At 41.7% G+C, this 17,703-nt stretch overlaps 1 protein-coding gene across 1 annotated transcript in view; it reads left to right on the top strand.

Annotated features, from left to right (window-relative positions):
* Positions 1–17,703, top strand: part of LRMDA (leucine rich melanocyte differentiation associated) — a 1,142,364-nt gene that overhangs the window by 947,062 nt on the left and 177,599 nt on the right. The gene's annotated exons all lie outside the window — the stretch shown is intronic.

Raw genomic sequence — 17,703 nt, 5'->3', positions numbered from 1 at the left:
AGACTAATCCCCCTCTTTTCCTCAGCTCCCCTCCCCTCCCCAGCGCCCCGACTCATTCCCTTTGCTCTACCCTCCCACTCCAGAGCACTTGTGTATATATGTACATATCTATAATTCTATTTATATTAATGCCTGTGTACTTGTTTTGATGTGTATAGAACTATAATTCTATTTATATTGATGCTATTGATGCCTGTTAACTTGTTTTGATGTCTGTCACCCCCCTTCTAGACTTTAAGTCTGTTGCGGGCAAGGATTGTCTCCATTGCTGAATTGTACTTTCCAAGCGCTTAGTACAGTGCTCTGCACACAGTAAATATGATTGAATGATTGAATGAGTGAATGAATGAATGCTATAACCTGCTTCAGAATAGTAAACTTTGCTCTTCGGACTTCTGTACTTGTTATGGTTGCATTGACACTTTAGAGAGAACGCAGTGCTTTTCCAGCAGTTGATGAGAAAACCATGTGTCAAGCCTACAGATTTTAACTCATATTAAGGAGGATTTAGTGGTAGTCTATTGGGAAAGCAAATAAATCTATAGTGTAATAGCATTTTGTGATTTTTTTTCCTAAATAAAGAGATTACAGCACTTAAGTATTGCTAAGTAGATCATTATACACAGCACCAGTGATTGAGGAAGATTGTTAAACACATACGTATTTGTTAAAATAGCATTGCTTGGTAGGTTTTTAGTCTAAATTCAAAATGTCTAGTGTGCAGAAGAGAGTGGAAAGGAGTTCCATTCTGATTTCAATATTAAGGGGGATTACTAAGAAATGTGGTTTTTTTCCCCACTTCTTCAAACTTCAACTCTCCCTTGAGTGAAGGCCTGGGTTTCTCCTGAGTATCTTGTAATTGCACAGAACAAAAGGAAGAAGAAAACTTGCCTCACTCTGACACCTCGAAGGAAACGAGAGAGAAAGTGTGTTGGGAGAAGTGTGCACAGATAATACGTTATTTCAGAGCCTATGGATTTGGAGTTGCTTCCCAAAGTGGAACTATCAAGATTTTACTATCCAGGTTCTGGAATGTGCTGGGGCAGGCTGCATCTCAGGTGTTTTCAAGGAATCTGGGGACCTGGGGTCCTTTTCAGTTCCTGGTCCTTTAATCTCAACTTTGTTCCGGGGGGGGGGGGGAAGGGGACAGTACAGCCTGGAGGAAAGGATAAGGTTGCTCTCAAAGAAGGCTTGATGGCTTGATCCAAATAACATGCTTAGATTCTGAAGGGAGTAAATGAGATATTGCTTTCTGGAGATGCAGATGTCTAAAAATGTGGCTTGGAAAGACCTGCGAGGCCAGATTCCCTCCAACATTAAGCTCAAGGACTGCGGCTTGTAGCTGCTCCGCACAGCACCTAGCCCACAGATTGAGAACCAAGTGAAGAGTCTGCAGTCACCAGCCTAGGAATGGTCTCCAGGCTCACCCAGGCAGGCACTGGACACCCTAGGGTGGTCCACCAGTGGGAATTGTGGGACCTCCACCTCCCACCCCAAAATCCTACTCTTTCTCTCCTCGACTGGTTCAGTTTAGCACCAAACAACTGAATTCACTAATAATCAGAGAAATAAAGACTGGCCACTTTGTAATGCTTTTCAGTCTGTAGCTTAAGAAATGAATGAGTTTCCTTTCAAATTAATACTATTATCATCGCAGTTTCTGGTATACTGTACAGCCAAAGATGGCTGGAAATTCATTTAGAAGGCAGGAGAGGGCAGGTTTGAATGCTATTGGCCTGATAGAGTTTTACTTTGGTCCAGGCCTCCACTCCTCTAAAGCTGGAGACCTTCAAACATTTGTGGTATCCTTTGGGGGTAGGCATTAGATTGGACTAGTAGTGATCTCGTTGTGGGTGCCTCTGTTGAAAAGCACCAGACTGTAAACTCTGTTGGTAAACATTGTGAGGGCTGCATTTGGTCTCCCCACCAGGGATTGCCCCTCTCCTACAAGGCATCTTCCAGATATTCATTAAGTCCTGGAACCTCGCAGTATCAGCTATCCATGGTCAATCAGTCAATCATATTTATTGAGCATTTACTGTGTGCAGAACACTGTACTAAGCACTTGGGAGAGTACGATATAATGAAATAATAAACACATTCCCTGCCCACAGTGAGCTTGCAGTCTAGAGGGTGTGAGTTCTCTAAGGGAGTGGATGTAGATGGGTCAATCAATCAATCAATTGAACAATCAATCATATTTATTGAGCATCCTACTTGGAAGAGTAGAATGTAATAGAGTTGGTAGACATGTTCCCTGCCCACAGGGTGCTTACAGTCTAGAAAGGGAAATACATGAGCTGCTTCCATCTAGTTTTGAACTATCGTGTTTTAGATGAATGGAATAATCACAACATAATGGAAACCCAGCTGGTGTTTCCAGAGCAATTATAAATAGCTGCCAATGAAGAAGGAGTGATCTCACAATCCTTGTTTGAGGAGATTTATGAATGCAGAAGAGATGGATTTTTTACTAAAGTATTTTCCTAGCACTACTCCTGCCCCCAGAAAAGCTCTGAAGGATGAGAAGTTGGATATCCTGCTACAGTTCTGCTCTAGGTTGGTAGTGTTAGGTCAGAAATTATATCTCACAATCCACAGTCCAGAGTCCCGTACATACTATGGGCTAATTTTGTTTATCTTACTCAGGACCTCAGTGCTTCCTGGGCAGTAAGTCAGAGCTTTCACTCTGTGACAGATGGCAAGAAGAGCAATCAATCAATCGTGGTATTTTTTGAGTGCTTATTGTGTGTAGAGCTCTGCATTAAGTGCTTGGAAAACTATAATGCAATAAAATTGGTAGACACAAGTCCTGCCCACAGGAGCTTACACTCTAGGAAGGGAGACCGTCAATGAAGTAAATTATAGGTGAAAAGGCAGAGTGTAAGGTTATGCATGTATGAGAAGCAGACTGGTATAGTGGATGGAGCATGGACCTGAGAGGCAAAACGTCATGTGTTCTAATTCCAACTCCTCTGCTTGTCTGCTTTGTGACCTTGGGCAAATCACTTCACTTCTCTGGGCCTCAGTTACTTCATCTGTAAAAATGGGGTTGAGATTGTGAGCCCCACGTGGGACAAGGAACTGTGTCCAACCCGATTTGCTTGTATCCATCCCATTAGTACAGTGCATGGCACATAGTAAGTGCTTATCAAACACCATTATTCTAATTCTAATTATAATATATGCTGGGAGGCCAAGGGCATAGTGAATATCAAGGGCTTAATGGGTACAAGTCCAAGTGCATAGGAAACTCAGAGGGGAAGGTGGGTAGGGGAAATGAGGGATTAGTCAAGGAAGGCCTCTTGGAGAAGATTCGATGCTAGCAGAGCCTTGAAGGTAGGGAGAGTGGTGGCCTGTTGGATATAAATGAGGAGGAATTTCCAGGCCAGAAGGGTCAGTGTGTTTGGATCGAGGTATAGAGATTAGGTTGGCATTAGTCAGTCAGTTGTATTTATTGACCACTCACTGTGTACAAAGCATTGGGCTAAGAGCTTGGGAGTGTGCAATGTAACATTATAACAGACACTTTACCTGCCCACAACGAGCTTAAGGCCTAGAGCAGGAGACAGACATTAAGATAAATCAATAAATTACAGATATGTACTAAGTGCTATGGGACTGGTAGGGTGGATGAATAGAGAGGTGGAATGCACGGGTTGGGTTGTAGTAGGAGATAAGAGAGACAAGGTAGGAAGGAAATAGCTGATCGAGTGTCTAAAAGCCTTTGGTGAGGAGTTTCTATTTGATGGAGAGGTGGATGGGAAAACACTGTAGGTTTTTGAGGAATTGAGAAATATGGGCTGAAGTTTTTTTAGAAAAATGATCCAGACAGTAGAGTGAAGAAATAAAAAGACATTTCAGCACTCTTAATATATTTTCTGTTCTTCACAGTCCCTAAGAAATGCAGTACATTTGTGGGGAGTCAGAGGTACAGAAGACATTGGTGCCCACTCTGTCAGTTAATAGTATTTATTGAGCACCTATTGTGTCCAGATCACTGTGTTAAATACTTGGGAAAGTCTAATAGATTAGAAGACGTGATCCCACCCTCAAAGAATCTAGCTGGGCTGAGAAATGAGGAAGAAGAAGAAAATGGAAAAAGTGGATATGTGGAAGAGTAAATGCTTAACTAGTAAAGTTTGAAAATTGCTCTGTACTAAAATGCTAAAGATAGTTGTGGGTACAGAAGTCCTTAGTCCTCATGTCCTCTATTCACCATCCCTTCTGGGTCGCCTATACATTTGGGTCTGCATCCCATGAGCATTTATCCCACCCCCATCTCTACAGCACTTCTGTACCTCTCCAACTATTTATTTAAATATCTGTCTCCTTTAGTATGTAAGTTCCTTGTGAGCAGGGATTTTTTCTACCTATTCTATTCTCCCAAGCATTTAGTAGTACAGTGGACTGCATTTAGTAAGCACTCTTTGATTGTCATTAATTGGTAGTTGAGATGATATGACCTGAGTAGAAGAGAAATTAATCAGAGAAGGTGTCTCGAAGGACGTGGAATTTCAGAAGAGCTTTAAAAATGAGAGCTGTGATTTGGTGGAATTGAAGGGGGAGAAAGAGTTTCAGGTGAAAAGAAGGTTGTGGGGAGGGATCAGAGACAAGAATGAGACATGTGCATGGACAGCTTGAGAGAAGGGAAGACTGCAAACAGGGTAGTAGTGGGAAAAGAATGAGGATAAGAAGTGCAGAGAGAGCTTATTGAGCACCTTAAATAAAGCCAGTTATCAGGAATTTCTTCTTGATAGGGTGAGAAATGAAAACCCATTGAGGAATTTTGCAGATTTATGAGATAGTTGCCAAAGGAACGTAGAAAAAGGATATATGAAGCAGAAACCATTATGGACTGGAGAGAGTGGACGTGAGGAGATTAGGGAGGAGGCCGATAACGATAGTCTAGTTAGGATATGAAGAGTCTCCAGACCTGTGTGATGCCTGTTGGAGAGGGAGAGGAAGATTCTGGAAAAGACTGTGGAGGATGAATTGACAGAATTTGGCACCACACTGAACAAGAGAGTTGAAAGAAATGGAGGAGTTAAGGATAATGTCAATATTATGAGCTCGTGCGACAGGGAGAAATGGTGTCGCTGTCAATCGTGATGGGAAAGTTAGATCGAGGAGAGGATTTAGGAAAGAAGATGAGGAATTCAGTTTTAGATATTGAATTTATATTGAACAGCCAGGCATCCATATGAAGCTGTTCCTGCGGCATAAAGGGGAATCTGAGATTTCTGATGGAAAGAGAGATCAAGGATCCTGAAATAGACTTGGTAGTCAGCTGCATAGAAGCGGCTGACATTATGGGAATAGATGAGATCCCCATGGGAGTGAGTGTAAAGTGAGACAGGGACCCAGAACTGAGGTTTGAGGGTCATCCACAGCTAGTGATTGATAGGAAAGAAACCAGCAAAAGAGACTGAGAAAAAGCAGCCAGAAAGGTCAAATAAGAGCCAGGAGAGAAATGTTGGTAAATCAAGGTTAGAGGGTATATACAGGGGAAAATAGCAGTTCTCAGTGACAAAGGCAGCTAAGACTTTAAGGAGAGGAGCCAAGGCAGAGTTTGTTAGATTTGGACGGGAGGATGTCACTGGTGATTTTAGAGAGTGTGGTCTCACTGACCTTCTAGGCTGTCCATGAGGGTGTCCTTGGAGAGTTCCATTTTTTTTGTTAATAATCCACATATTATAATAATGTTGGTATTTGTTAAGTGCTTACTATGTGAAGAGCACTGTTCTAAGCGCTGGGGGAGATACAGGGTCATCAGGTTGTCCCACGTGGGGCTCACAGTCTTCATCCCCATTTTACAGATGAGGGAATTGAGGCACAGAGAAGTGAAGTGACTTGCCCAAGGTCACACAGCTGACAAGTGGCAGATCTGGGATTCGAACCCATGACCTCTGACTCCCAAGCCCGGGCTCTTTCCACTGAGCCACACTGCTTCTCTTGGGGTTTACCTTGAGATATAAACATCATATAAAATAAACAGAGGCTCCTATGGTCCTTCCCTCATTTCATTTCTGGAATTCAGAATTCTTCTTCACGGAAAGTGTGAGATCTAAGGATGGAATGCTATGAAAGAACAATATTTTTTCCTAGTATGGAGCTATTTAATCTGAAGTCTCTTCTCATAATGGAATTAAGATGATTATTCTTAATTACCATTTGAATTATGCAGCTACTGAGTGTCAGATATTGATACTGCCATAGAACCCACTTAAAATATATCGGGCAACAAAGTAGACCTTTTACAATAGGAGTGAAGTGTGGAAAAGTAAATGTTAATTAGAGAGACCTGCACAAGTACCATTAATCATGCCAATAATAATATCAACACTTCATAAAACAAAATCCTTTCAGATAGTATGAAGCTTGGCATACAAAGTTCAAATTGAAAGAATTCTTATTAAATGATCGTTGATTCATTCGATTACAGCCTTTTCTCATTTCACAGAGTCAGTAGTCATTGTTTAGAGGCTTTTAGGTGCAGACTGCCATTCTCCAGGATGTGTTATTTTTAAAGCCAATATCAACGGTCAGAGTAAACACTGGGAGCTGTATTGCAGTCTGAGATAGAAAACACTATAGGGGCCGACAGTTCCTCCGCTGATCTCCTACATGATTTTTGTGATCTGTTGACCAATTGCAAAACAATGTGTTGAGTGGAAAGAGTGTGGGCCTGGGAGTCAGAGGACCTGGGCTTTAATCCTAGCTCTACCACTTGTCTACTATTTGATTTTAAGATTGACTTCTCTGTGCCTCAGTTACCTCATCTCTAAAACTGGGATTAAACCCTTCCCTTTAATTTAGACTGAGTGACCCAAGTGGCACAGGGACTGTGTCCAACCTGATTATCTTCTATCTACCACAGTGCTTAATACAGTGCTTGGCACTTAATAAGCACTTAACAAGAACCATAAAAAAAGAAAAAAATTCATTATCTCCCGAGTATTTTTTCCTCTTGTAAAATGGGGTAGTAAAACTTTAGGGTACTCGTTACTTCATAGGAATGATATGGATATAAATGAAATAATGTTAAAATAAGTGAGATATATATATATATGCAATAGATATCACTTCATATATACACACACACATATATATATATATATAAGGTTTTAGGCAACAGTGAGTAGTGACTTGTAAGGTGAGGCTCACTATGGATACTGCCATATATTACTATGATTTTGGTTGCATTTTGAGGCAGTCCGCTGCCTAGGAACAAAATTATCTGGTGGTGTTTAGCACCATGTTACCAATAAAGATCTCTGGTTGTATGTGGGATTTCCTTGGTACAACTTGACAATTGTTTTCTTCAAACTTATTGTTATCCCCTTAGAAGGGAATTCCTGTAAGTGATGACCTTGTTCTGGAAGGACACCCAAGAAAACCTGTAAATGATATGAACCTCTTCTCTAGAATCAAAAAAGCACTGTGGTTTGTCAGTTAATCTGAAGAAGACTGATGTTATGAACAATAGTGATGGTGTTCATTAAACGCTTAGTATGTACGAAGTACTGTACTCACACTTGACAAATCCTAAACCCGAACAACAGACTCCATTGACAACATAGAGCTGAAAACTTTCACTTAACTCTGATGATTAGGCAGTTTATGGTCCAATGATACATATTAGCCCGAAAGAGAAATCATCTTCCCAACATGCTCACTTAGATTTTTATTGAGAAGCAACCCTTGACACTGAGAGAATTGGCTTCAGTTATGAATCAGTTGGTATCATCAATGAGCAACTACTTTGTGCAGGGCACTGTGCTAAGGGCTTGGAAAAGTACAGTACATGTAGGAGGCAATGGTCCCTGACTACAGAGACTTTTCAATCTTATGGGAGAGAGAGGCACAAAACAATTTTCAGAATGGAGAAGTAAGTACTAAAACAGTAAAGTATGTAAATCAGTATGTAACAAAAGTAAAATCAGTATGTAACAAAAGTACAAAAGAAGACTGTGAATAAAAAAGTTCTGAAATGATAATTTGGAAAATGCAATCTGCAGAGAACAAATTCAATTGTGAAAGCTTCTGGGGGAAGTGAAATTTCTGAAGTGCTTCCAAGATGGGGAGAGCTGAAGGGAGGGAGTCCCAGGGTGACGGAAGGGTGGGAGATGGAAGTTGGGAATGAAAACCATGAGAACATGAAGCATTAGTATAGAAGATGAGAGTGGATAGGTAATGGGGCATGAGCTGATGGAGGGACTTGAAGTCAATGATTAAGGGTTTCTCTTTGACACAGAGAAAGATAGGAAACCATTGAAGAGTTCTAAGGAGTAAAATGTGGGAGAAACATTTACCACAAAGGAATTAGAGCTAACTGCAGTTCAAAATTTTAGAAAGTTGATCCAACAGCAGACTGAACCATAAACTGGGGAGGGAGTGGCTGGAGGCAGGTGACCAATGAAGAGGGTGATTGAGAAATCTAGCCAGGATGTGACAAGTACCCGGACCGGAGTGATGGCCTGTTGGCTGTCGAGGAATCTGGAAGGTGCTGTCGAGGAAAATAGAAGAGGATTTGGCAATGGATAATGAAAGAGTTGAAAAGAGAGAGAGAGAGTCAAAGTTAAAGCCAGGTTTGCAGCCCTCAGAGACTGAGAGAATGGTGGTGTTGGTGGAGAAGAAGATTTGGAGGTACGTATCCCAGTTAATTTCATCATCCTTCCTTGATTAGTTTCTAATTTTCCCTCATATTTTCTCCCCCAACTAGCACTTCAACACTTCCATGCCCTCCAAGCAATTGGGGACTCACCTCACCTCACATTCATTCATTCATTCATTCATTCATTCATTCATTCATTCAATCATATTTATTGAGCGCTTACTGTGTGCAGAGCACTGTACTAAGTGCTTCGAAAGTACAGTTCAGCAACAGAGACAATCCCTACCCAACAATGGGCTCACAGTCTAGAAGATGAGAAGCAACATGGGGCAGTGGATAGAGCATGGGCCTGGGAGTCAGAAGGTGATGGGTTCTAAATTCTGGTTACAACACTTGTCTGATGGGTGAGCATGGGCAAGTTGCTTCACTTATCTGTGCCTCAGTTACCTCACCTGTAAAATGGGGATTGAGACCATGAGACCCACATGGGAAAGGGACAGTGACCAACTCGATTTGCTTGCATCCACCCTGGGTGGTTACTACAGTGCCTGGTACATAGTAAGCGCTTAGGAAAGCCCTCAATTAATTTATGTATCTCTCCCCTTCTAAATGAAGAACAGAGATCATACCTATTAACTCTACTGTACTCTTACAAGTGGTTAATACAGTATGCTGCATACAGTAGGAGCTTAATAAATACTATAGATTGATGTGAAGATGAGAAGTTCAGTTTTCGATATATGGATCTTAAGGGATTGGTTGGGTTTCGATGTGAGGTGACATCCATAGAGTAGAGTTCTGCAGGCAAGAGGAAATGCAAGATTGCAGGTGAGGTGAGATTTCTGGGGTAGCAAAATAGATTTAAAAATCACCCACAGCACAGAGGTAGCTAAAGTGATGAGGGTTTATAAAACTTATTACTACTTCTCTGTATATTACACACAAACAGGGTGTCTTTAGTGGTAACCCATCTGGGATACCTCGGAGAGAAATCTACTGATTTCTGGAGAGCATATTCCCTCAACCCAGTTGAGTTTGTATGTTGTAGTTAGGAAGACATAAAGCAAGAAGTTTGGGACTTGGTCCAACTGGCAAATCCCCTTTCCTACCCTCCATCTCTTGCAAAACTTACCACAAAGGTATTAGAGCCAGATGCTGTTCATTCTTGCCTTTGTCTTGTCTTACGCTGTCGAGTCATCTCTGACCCATGGCGACAACATGGACACATCTCTCCCGGGATATCCCACCTACCTCTGCAATTGTTTCGTTAGTGTATCCGTAGAGTTTTCTTGGTAAAAATTCAGGAGTAGTTTACCACAGCCTCCTTCCAAGCAGTAAACTTGAGTCTCCTCCCTTGACTCTCTCCCATGCCGCTGCTGCCAAAATCAATTCCAAATTCTGCCCTCATAGTTAATGAAACCAGAAAGGTAATATTGTTTAGCCAAGGAGACCAGGACTGTGACCCTCACTCTTACATGTCTAATGAGGTTTAGCGGCCTCCTCCTCATCTCCTCCAAGCACATTTTAACCATGTTGGAAAATATGTTCCCTGCCCAAAAGAACAGGGGATACTTTCATATTAGTGAATATAAATACTTGATATAATTTGAAGATATGTGCATAAATGCTGTGGGGTTGAGGGTTGAGCAAATGCTAAGAGCCCAGAGGTCCCAGATCCAAGTGCATAGACAATGTGGGAGAAAGAGCCAGGGCGAAGAGGGCTTTTCACCTCCATCAGAACTTAATTCTCATTACCAAATGAGCATTCCAGTATCATACATGAGTTATGGTAAGTGAAGTGGCAAACCTACTTTCATTCTCACTTAGGGTTCAGGATTTGGAAGGGCAAAGTTTTGCCAACATTTGTAGCACTACTCATTCTCTGAAGATTGGTTCTCCATTCATGCCGCCGTTTGATCTGGGCAGAACCTGGGTCTTGCTGATGAACTTTGCCAGGTCACCTGTGCCCAGCTGGGGATTTTGGTTTTTTCAGGCTTCAGATACCAATATACTGAAGCAGGCATGTATAAACGATGTGTCACATTTTACTTCTAGTAGGTTGTAATAATAACAACAATAATGATAAGAATAACAAGAACTGTGGTATTTTTTGAGTGCTTACTATGTGCCATGCACCACACTAAACAATGAGGTGGTTTTAAGCAAATCAGGTTGAACATAGTCCCTGTCCCACGTTGGGCTCATAGTCTTAATCTCCATTTTACAGATGAGGGAACTGAGACACAGAGAACTTAAATCACTTGACCAAAGTCACACAGCACACAACTAGTGGAGTCGAGATTAGAACCGAGGTCCTTCTGACTCCCAGGCCTCTGCTCTGTCCACCAGGCAATCCGGTTTCTCTTGTAAGCTCTTTGAGGGGACAGGGTTCATATCTACATGCTCTGTTTTACTCTCCCAAGTGCTCAGTTCAGTGCTCTAAACCGAATCAGCACCTAACAAAAAAACAGAACTACAATTGATTGATTCCAAAGGCTGCCTTCCATGCATATTAATTGTTAGTGATCTGACCCCACAAAGGAGAGTCACAGGGTTGGGAGAAACTGAAAGTTGAAAGTTGCCAAGCATAGTGTCTGACAGAGTTCTCATTTCCTCTTGTGCCTGCAGAGCCAGTAGAAGAACCCCACTAAGAATTGTGGGAATCAACCAATCAATAACTGGTATTTATTGAGTGCTTACTGTGTGCAGAGCACTGTACAATGTGCAGTATGATGGAATAGGTAGACATGTTCTAGGCCTACAATGAGCTTTCAGTCTAGAGGGACTGAGGCAGAGTCAAAGGAGCCCTTTCTCACAGCTGTGAGAAAGAAATGGAGACAAAATGAGTTTGGGATGCTCTCAACAGTGGGAGTGGGGAGAAGACTGCTAAGTTTATGATCGATTCTTTAAAATATTGCTGTAGAGCATAGACAGGATACACATGACTTGACAGTGTCACTGATGAGGATCATTCCCTTTGAGGCTTGGACTGGCAGAGCTTATGTATTTAACAGTTGCACTTAACAACTGTAAGAAAAATTGGAGGCGGAAATCTGATTCTGTGAAAACTTGCTTCTAGAAAGATAATTATCCAGCTTTTATTATCATTGGAAATCTTCTCTGTTATTATTATTGACACAGTTGTTAGGTGCTCATCCCATTTTCCAGCCAAGGGCTTAGTCTATTTGAGTCTGAAATTGATTGCTGGGAATGTCACAGAGTAATTTACATAGCAACTTATCATAATTAGTTATAGTTTGCAGTTTCCTTAATGCGAGCTGCATTTTATGCTTAGCAATTGATTTTTCTGTATATCTGCGTGAAGCAGCTTAATGTGTTCCATCCCCAAAAACCTGTGGGTAGTTTTTTATCATTCAGTTAACCTCTGGAATCATAAAATACATTTTAACAGAAGCCATAAATAGAGAGCGTTTGCTTTAACTCATTTAATAAGTCAGAATGAGATGAATAAGGAGAAAATTAAATGGATGAAAAGGGTACATGTGCCAAGCTAGACAAAGATATTAAGAATTTGGAGTGTTGGTTGTGTTGACTTGCATATCAACAGGCTGTGTACTTTTGGTATAGAGGAGAGGCTGTCTCATGATAAAACTCTTCTTAACACTTAGATTGCATGAGGATATAAGACTTGAATATGATTTGTGTTCTGACTAATTAAACATTTTGGTCATAGTCTTGCCTCGGTGACAAAGTGACTTGTGTGAACCACATCATATTTCTTAGAAAGAATGAGGCTAGGAGCTGAGAGATGGTGTGATTAGAGGACTCATTTTGCTTTTTCCTTCTCTCACTTCTGTGATATCATGACAACCCTCATCAGTGACACTCAGCAGAGGCAGGTGTCAGTGGAAATGCATTTTGGGGATCATTTATGTTTCATACAAGAGTGATGTGAGCTGTAAAGTTGGAAATGTAATTCTGCTGAGCACTCTCCACCTATGGCAATTAACTGGCCTTCTGAGGGATATCTCATTAGAGGGGGGGTCAACTAGAATGGAAATATAGTTTGGGGATGTATAAAACCATACAAATGCTTAGCTGTGCTATTACGTTTTATTTCCCCTCGTATGGGGGAAGACAAATATGAAGATATCCTTTACGGAACTATTATCAGCATTTTCTAATTATGCAATTCAGACATTCTAGTGACTTTTTTTCCCTAGAGCCCACTGTTATGGATTTTTTTTCCCATGGAGGTTTTTCACTGCTCATAAACTTTGTAAAATTCTAAGGTGTTAAGAGATGCTGAAACTTGCTTTAATAGAAGTGTCTAGTGAATTGACAGAGGTAAGTGACAGACTGATTTTATATATACAGTAGTGGGAGTCTATTTCCAGTGTCTTTTCTCTATTCTAAAGCATAGGACTTTACCAAGTACTAAATAAATCGTACTTTATTTTGATTCCCACCCCAGATCAAATGGCTTAAAGCCTCCCTTTTGGGTCATCAAATTCATCTGCCCATACTTTGCAGTTGATGTGGAGCAGGAATGGTGAGATTGGAAGAGAAGGTGCTCTAGATTAAAACTTCCACATGTATATAGATAGATCGATGTATGGACGTGTTCACTGTCTGGGAGATGGCAGTGATGGAGAAGCCAGCCAGGCAGAAGATGCCTGGAAGATGGATAACTCTGAGACAGGAACAAAGACCAGCAAGAGCTTCAAACCAAGAACTCAAACCAGCCTTCATCAGGGTTCAAGAAATTTCAGGGGAAGTTTTTTTTTTCTTTCTGAGGATGGCTTTCTATTTGCCAATCTCTGTCACTGCTTCATGTCTGCTTCTAAGGGAGAGGCGAACATAGAAGGTGGTTTTCATGGGCCGCTTTCATGTCCCTTAAGGTGAGACTGGGGCAGAGAGTGTTGAAAAAAAGAGTTTGTCCTGTCTAAAGCACAAAGGTAAGTGTCTCCAGTGTGAATTCCCATCATGTGATACAGAGAGGAATGTTACAGTCACAAACTGGTGCAAACATGTTTAACCAGGGAAGTAGTAATGGAAGGATGGAGCAGAAAAAGGGGATGAGAACCCCTATTAACTCTCTGTTGGCAGTGACTCTGTCTTTTCCTTCTATTTACTCTCACAAGTGCTTAATGCAGTGCTCTTCACCAAGTAGTGTTCAATACATACTACCAATGGACTGCTTGAGAGGTACTGGATATTTGTTTCTATCACTCTGTCACAAGCTGAAAGTGTTTGACCAAAATATCACCTCAAGTATCTTGCATGGTGGACAGACTCAGCAACAGTCCTGAAAATAGCTCTCTAATGTAAGTGGCAAAAATTTCAATAGCTTCTGAGGCAGCTTTTCTGGCACCAGAATGGAGCTGACATCACAGCAGGGCACTATGACGCATTCATTTAGGCTGTAAATGGATCTGGCAGAGAAAACTCTTGAATATACTTTGAAATATATGACAACCAATATCCCAGTGGGAATAAAACTGAAAGAAATATGAGACTAGAAATCGTGCTGCACAAATCACCAGGGATATTCAGTTCATTCATTCAATCATATTTACTGAGCGCTTACTGTGTGTGGAGCACTCACTAAGCACTTGGGAGAATACAACAATAAACAGACACATTCCCTGCCCTAAACAAGCTTACACTCTAGAGAGGAGCAATAAAAGGGGCAGCTTGGCTCAGTGGAAAGAGCATGGGCTTGGGAGTCAGAGGTCATGGGTTCTAATCGTAGCACTGCCACTTGTCAGCTGGGTGACTTTGGGCAAGCCACTTAACTACTCTGTGCCTCAGTTTTCTCAACTGTGAAATAGAGATTAAGACTGTGAGCCCCATGTGAGACAACCTGATTACCTTGTGTCCCCCTCACACTTAGAATAGTGCTTGGCACATAGTAAGTGCTTAACAAATGCCATCATCATTCATTCGTTCATTCAGTTGTATTTATTGAGCACTTACTGTGTGCAGAGCACTGAGTGCTTGGAAAGTAGAATTCGGCAACAGAGACAATCCACAGCCAACAGTGGGCTCACAGTCTAGAAGGGGGAGACAGACAACAAAACAAAACAAGTAGACAGGCATCAATACCCTCAAAATACATAAATAGAATCATAGATATATACACATTAATAAAACAAAGTAATAAATTTGTACAAATATACATGAGTGCTGTAGTGAGGGGAAGGGGGAAGAGGGGAGGGAGAGAGTAGGGGAAATAGAGAGGGGAAGAGAAGCAGAGGGAAAGGGAGGGCTCAGTCTGGGAAGCCCTCCTGGAAGCGGTGAGCTCTCATTGGGGCTTTGAAGAGGGGAAGAGAGTTAGTTTGGTGGATGTGAGGAGGGAGGGCATTCCAGGTCAGAGATAGGACGTGGGCCAGGGGTCAACTGCAGGACAGGCGAGAACAAGGCACCGTGAGGAGGTAAGTGGCAGAGGAATGGAGTATTATTATTGTTATTGTTTACTCATGTTAAACTCTATTGACAAGTGAGAGCCTTCTGGGAAGACTTGGCTGTTCAGGATTCTTCCAATAAAAGCATTGGTTTACATTCTGCCCCGCCTAGATACTCCTCTGATTATTTCATCCAGGTGGAATCAGATTGGTGGGAGAATCTGACTTTTAAATGAGATTGTGACTGAGTGAGATCCAAACTCAAGTAGATTGAAAGACAGAGAGACAGCAGGACATAGAGAAAAGAAGATTAGATAGGCTTCACAATTCAATAGTGATACTAGATATTAGCCAATTAATAACTGATGTTAATAAATAATTAGTCAATTTGCCTCTCTGTTCATTCTTTTTGAACAGCAATTGAGCTATTTTCTGTCCCTATCTGCTATTTAATGGTTGGAGTTAGTTATCTGTATCAAAAAAGATGTTTAAGTATCTCCATATTACCTATCTGCTATGACAGAAAAATCAGTTTTGCATCAGATTCCTAAAAAAAATCCAAGATGACAATCACTATAACTACTATGGGACTAACAACCATTAATAGAGGTCACTCACTTAAAATGTCAATTAGTTATAATAAAAAGACTTGTTTTCAGTGAGGTTATGAGATTCTTTCTAAATAGCAAAGCCTCCATTGTCTGAGATGGTTTCCCTACCCTCTTGCCTAGGCAAGAAGAGGAACAAGATAAACGCCTCAAGTCTATTCAGACCAACTCTTTCAAATACAATTGTAATCACTTTCCACCAGGAGTGGAAACCGTCTCCTCATGCCTTCATCACGTCAATCAAAATGATTATCACTATTTCTTTGCAATTTGGACCCTGAGGCAACGAAAGTTGAAAGGACTCTCTAACTCCAACCTGGAAACAAATTCAAAACTAAAAACCTCCTAATATCCAAACCTCTTCCCCAATGGTGTATCTGTCTCTTTAAATTCCCTTTGAATGACTGTTAATTTTTTTAAAGAGTGTAGTGATGCCGAATTTTCCATTTCTAGCTGTCTTGGGCTGTGGGGTCAAAGTTCAGTCCTTGGGGATGTCGATACAAGCTCTGCACATTGTTCCAGATCACTGTTTCTCTACTAAATGATGAGAGTGTATAGGATTTAGGAAAATAATGTAATGGTAATTCCCAAACACCAAAAGTCTGTAGATTCCAATTAACAATTATACTCCCATCTTCCCCAACCCAAAAGAGAACAGTGTCATTAGGAACCGGCTTCTGTCAGCAATGAGCAGTTCTATCCCTTGGGTCTTATCTTTTCATTCCTTTATTTCTCTTGCTACAACTGGAAAATTTCTCTCAAATCAAGACTAATCAAGAGAGTATATAAAAAAAAATGTGGGATTTGTTAAGCACTTACTATGTGCAAAGCACTGTTCTAAGTTCTGGGGGATACAAGGTGATCAGGTTGTCCCACGTGGGGCTCACAGTTTTAATTCCCATTTGACAGATGAGGTAACTGAGGCACAGAGAAGTTAAGTGATTTGCCCAAGGTCACACAGCTGACTAGTGGTGGAGCTGCGATTAGAACCTGTGACCTCTGACTCCCAAGCCCGCATTCTTTCCACTGAGCCACGCTGCTTCTCTAGGATGCAGGTAGGAGTACTTCTCTAGGAGTAGGATGCAGCAAGATTGTATTTTTATAGTAAGCACCCCCTTCTACCCCTCAAATGATTTGAGAACACAGACTTTTCTCTGACAAATTCTCTTCTTGTATGTTTTCTTATGGCTATTTCTTTGAATAGAAAATATTTACCAATTCACTGTTCCTGTGACAAAAGAAGAACTTTCCCATTTGTCAGCATTCATTCATTCAATAGTATTTATTGAGCGCTTACTATGTGCAGAGTACTGTACTAAGCGCTTGGGATGAACAAGTCGGCAACAGATAGAGACAGTACCTGCCATTTGACGGGCTTACAGTCTAATCGGGGGAAATGGACAGACAAGAACAATGGCAATAAATAGAGTCAAGGGGAAGAACATCTCGTAAAAACAATGGCAACTAAATAGAATCAAGGCAATGTACAATTCATTAACAAAATAAATAGGGTAATGAAAATATATACAGTTGAGCGGACGAGTACAGTGCTGTGGGGATGGGAAGGGAGAGGTGGAGGAGCAGAGGGAAAAGGGGAAAAAGCGGGTTTAGCTGCGGAGAGGTGAAGGGGGGGCAGCAGAGGGAGTAGAGGGAGAAGAGGAGCTCAGTCTGGGAAGGCCTCTTGGAGGAGGTGAGTTTTAAGTAGGGTTTTGAAGAGGGAAAGAGAATCAGTTTGGCGGGGGTGAGGAGGGAGGGCGTTCCAGGACCGCGGGAGGACGTGGCCTAGGAGTCGACGGCGGGATAGGTGAGACCGAGGGACGGTGAGGAGGTGGGCGGCAGAGGAGCGGAGCGTGCGGGGTGGGTGGTAGAAAGAGAGAAAGGAGGAGAGGTAGGAAGGGGCAAAGTGATGTAAAGCCTTGAAGCCTAGAGTGAGGAGTTTTTGTTTGGAGCGGAGGTCAATAGGCAACCACTGGAGTTGTTTAAGAAGGGGAGTGACATGCCCAGATCGTTTCTGCAGGAAGATGAGCCGGGCAGCGGAGTGAAGAATAGACTGGAGCGGGGCGAGAGAGGAGGAAGGGAGGTCAGAGAGAAGGCTGACACAGTAGTCTAG

Source organism: Ornithorhynchus anatinus, chromosome 3 (genome assembly GCF_004115215.2).
Source record: "Ornithorhynchus anatinus isolate Pmale09 chromosome 3, mOrnAna1.pri.v4, whole genome shotgun sequence".
NCBI classification, from domain to species: domain Eukaryota; kingdom Metazoa; phylum Chordata; class Mammalia; order Monotremata; family Ornithorhynchidae; genus Ornithorhynchus; species Ornithorhynchus anatinus.
This window is presented reverse-complemented; position numbering and strand designations above follow the sequence as displayed.